A 4,532-nucleotide genomic window follows, 5' to 3' on the forward strand; every position below is an offset into this window, starting at 1 on the left:
ACCAATTTGTCGAAGCATTTTTCCCAAGCAGCGGCGGCTTCTTGGTGCTGAGCGCTCTCAGCCTTCAACCGTTCAGCTTCAGTAACTGCGGAGTTGAAGTTGTCAAACGCATGGGCGAAGATGCACCCGGCGCGTAGAAGACAGGCAAGGGTCTCCTCCTTAGTCTCGTTAATGCCTCGGCTCAACACTTCTTTTTCTATGACGTCGCGGTTGAGGCTAGTGAGCAAGAACTCTGAGGGCTCAATATCATTGGGTAGCATGTTGAAGTTGCTAGAAGAACCACCTCTGTTACCAGGAGCTTGCTCAATCTGGGCTGCCTCGGAAGTAGTGGCGGCACCGGGAGAGGATCTCTCTTCTTGGCGAGGTGGGGGAGACAAGGAACGCTCATCTTTCATGGGAGGCGGGCTAGGAGGTGTGACTTGGCGCGGGGGAGACTTGGGGTTTTCTTTTTCTGATTCCCTTTCTTTCTCCCCGGCGGCAGCATTGGAGCATGTGGCGGCAGCTGCGGCGCTTATGCCAGCAGTTGATGGTTGGTCATCAGTTGTTGTTGTGGCGCCTGTAGTGGCAGATTTGGCGGCGGCATCAGTGGCTGTACCGGCGGCAGCAGAACCGAGGGGTGTGACAGTGACAGGCTCAGTGGCCGCGACGGCGGAAGCTTCGGCGGTATGGAGTTGGCTCGTCCCGTCAGTTGGAGGCTTGGAGTTTGCAGTAGCGGCGGTGGAGGCAGCTTTCTTGCCTTTGACCACAGTGGCGGCGGTGGGTTGAGCGCCGGGGTTGGAGGAGCTGGCGGAGGAGCCTTTGACTAATCTCCTCCTCTTGGGGGCCTGAGCGCCCTCGGCTTGGTTCTCAGCACCGCCCCGTTTTTTCCCTTCGCCTTCAGTGTTGAACTTCGGGAAAAAGCGGGCCATTTTCCTTTCACGGGCTTTCAAGAGCTCGGCGTTGGTGAAGTTCATATCTTCTGCAACAATAAACAAAAGAAGAGAGGGTTAGTAGCAACATAAATGATGAGAGGAGATATGGCTATGGCAAAAATAAATTAACCTAAGTACTTGGGCGTCCTTGAGAGGCGAGCTCCCTCAAGGACTGTTGAGCAGTCCAGGATAGGAAGCAGGGCGAGGAGATTCAAAAAAGCTTTGTCATTGAGAGACAAAGATTCTTCCGAAGGGTCGGTAATCCCGTTGGGCTTCTCCGTCCAATAAAGGGGAAAAAGGGCAGTCTCGTCTGTAAGATCAAGTTTTGATCTAGTAGTACAACTCTATGTTTTGATGATTACAAGTTAACCTTTTGATATGAACAATTGTGGTACTCTAACGTGTTTTTTCTGAGTGTGCTATTTACAGGCTCTGACCTCAACTCAATCTCACACAAATCAGAAGCACTGTGTATAAAGAGTGAACCAAGCAACGCTTTCGCATTCACCATGTTCAGTATGAACAGTGGAAAAGCTTCAGAAGTTCTGAAGTTATACAAACTCTGATGAGGACTCAGTCACTAAAAGCTCTGAAGATCCAGAAGTTCTAATAACCAAGAAACACTGAAGGTTCAGATGTTCTGATGGTGTAGAAGACTCTGAAGTTGCAAAAGCTGAATAGTGGAAACTCTGAAGTCCAGAAGCAAGAAACTCTGAAGGCCATGTTCTTCCGTCTGAGTTCAGAATCAGAAGATACAATGGTCAGAGGATCTGTGCTTTCCCTCTGACTCTGATCAACCGGCTTCACAAGTTCCAATATGAAGTATTCCCCTGATCAGAAGTCTCCTAGGTTAAAAGGTCAAGTCGCTATCCAAGTACAAAAGCAAGTGTACCTTCCTGACGACCTACCTAACGTTCTCAGCCACAGCAGAAGCTGGATTTTCCAGAACTGCCCTCCAACGGTAGCATTTCCCATGCATCGCTCAACCCTAATCCTTGGAGTATATATAGAGGCTGAAGATTGAAAGAAGCGGCTAGAAGAAGCATTCACATACGCAAGACATATTCAAAATATTCTAAGCTTTCTTTTATCTGAAATTCATTGAGTTTACTATTAGCTTTTTAGAAGCAAATCTCTTGTAAACAATTCTTTGATAAACAGTTTGTTTAAGTTCCTTTAGGAGATCAAGGTTGATCGGATCCTAGAGAAGACTAAGAGAGTGAATCTTAGTGTGAGCTAAGTCAGTGTAATTGTTAGTCACTTGTAGGTTTCAAGTGCAGTTGTAACTCTTACCTGATTAGTGGATTGCCTTCATTCTAAGAAGGAAGAAATCACCTTAACGGGTGGACTGGAGTAGCTTGAGTGATTTATCAAGTGAACCAGGATAAAATTCTTGTGTGCTTTTCTATCTCTTATCTTTAGCACTTAAGTTCTCGAAAGATTTGTCTAAATCTTTAAGGTGGAAGTTTTGTTCTGAAAACGTTATTCAAACCCCCCCCCCTTTCTACCGTTTTTCATACCTTCAATTGGTATCAGAGCGCAAGTTCTGATTACCACACCTAACAGTGTTCAGTGATCCGGGCCGGTGTGAAAAACAATGGCTGCCACCACCAGTGAAACTCAAAGAGATGGTTACAATGCAAAGCCTCCTATGTTCGACGGTCAAAGGTTCGAATATTGGAAAGATAGACTGGAAAGTTTCTTTCTGGGTTTCGATGCAGATCTCTGGGATATTATTGTGGATGGCTACGAGCGTCCAGTTGATGCAGATGGCAAGAAGATCCCAAGGTCAGAGATGACTGCAGATCAAAAGAAGCTGTACTCACAACATCACAAAGCAAGAGCAATTCTTCTAAGTGCTATTTCCTATGAAGAGTACCAGAAGATTACAGATCGTGAGTTTGCTAAAGGCATTTTTGAATCTCTGAAGATGTCTCATGAAGGAAACAAGAAAGTCAAAGAATCAAAGGCATTGTCTTTGATCCAAAAGTATGAATCCTTCATCATGGAGCCAAATGAGTCCATTGAAGAAATGTTCTCCAGATTTCAGTTGCTTGTAGCTGGCATACGACCTCTCAACAAGAGCTACACAACAAAATATCATGTCATAAGGGTCATCAGGTGTCTTCCTGAAAGTTGGATGCCTTTGGTGACTTCAATAGAGCTCACGAGAGACGTTGAGAATATGAGTTTAGAAGAACTCATCAGCATTTTGAAATGCCATGAGCTGAAGCGCTCAGAGATGCAAGATCTGAGGAAAAAGTCCATAGCCTTGAAATCCAAATCTGAAAAGGCTAAGGTTGAGAAGTCAAAAGCTCTTCAAGCTGAAGAAGAGGAATCTGAAGAAGCATCAGAAGATTCTGATGAAGATGAGCTGACTCTGATCTCCAAGAGACTCAACCGAATCTGGAAGCACAGGCAGAGCAAGTACAAAGGCTCTGGAATGGCAAAAGGAAAATCTGAATCCTCAGGCCAGAAGAAGTCCTCAATTAAGGAAGTCACATGCTTCGAGTGCAAAGAATCAGGGCACTACAAAAGTGACTGTCCAAAATTGAAGAAGGACAAGAAGCCAAAGAAGCACTTCAAGACGAAAAAGAGTCTGATGGTGACATTTGATGAATCAGAGTCAGAGGATGTTGACTCTGATGGTGAAGTCCAAGGACTCATGGCCATTGTCAAAGACAAAGGAGCAGAGTCAAAGGAAGCTGTTGACTCTGACTCAGAATCAGAAGGAGATCCTAACTCAGACGATGAAAATGAGGTATTCGCTTCTTTCTCTACCTCTGAACTGAAACATGCTTTGTCTGATATCATGGATAAGTATAACTCTTTATTGTCTAAACATAAAAAGTTGAAAAAAAACTTATCTGCTGTTTCCAAGACTCCTTCTGAACATGAGAAAATTATTTCTGATTTGAAAAATGATAATCATGCTTTGGTAAATTCTAACTCTGTGCTTAAGAACCAGATTGCTAAGTTAGAAGAAATTGTTGCCTGTGATGCCTCTGATTGTAGAAATGAATCTAAGTATGAAAAGTCTTTTCAAAGATTCCTAGCCAAAAGCGTGGATAGAAGCTTAATGGCTTCAATGATCTATGGTGTAAGCAGAAATGGAATGCATGGCATTGGCTATTCTAAACCAATTAGAAATGAGCCCTCTGAGTCTAAAGCTAAATCTTTATATGAATGTTTTGTTCCCTCTGGTACCATATTGCCTGATCCTGTACCTGCTAAAGTTGCTAAAAACCCTCTTAAAAAGGGATCTTTCTCTATGACTAAATATCATGCAAATATTCCTTTAAAATATCATGTTGAGACACCCAAGGTGATCAGAACCTCTGGGGTAACTAACAAAAGAGGACCCAGAAAGTGGGTACCTAAGGACAAGATTATCTATGTTGCAGATATCCTTGATAGCTCCACTGAAACACCAATCATGGTATCTGGACAGTGGATGCTCGCGTCACATGACGGGAGAAAAGCGTATGTTCCGAGAGCTGAAACTTAAGCCTGGAGGCGAAGTTGGCTTTGGAGGAAATGAAAAGGGTAAAATTGTTGGTACTGGTACTATTTGTGTAGATAGTAGTCCATGCATTGATAATGTGTTATTGGTAGACGGCT

This window comes from Lotus japonicus, chromosome 6 (assembly GCF_012489685.1).
Source record: "Lotus japonicus ecotype B-129 chromosome 6, LjGifu_v1.2".
In the NCBI taxonomy this organism is placed as follows: domain Eukaryota; kingdom Viridiplantae; phylum Streptophyta; class Magnoliopsida; order Fabales; family Fabaceae; genus Lotus; species Lotus japonicus.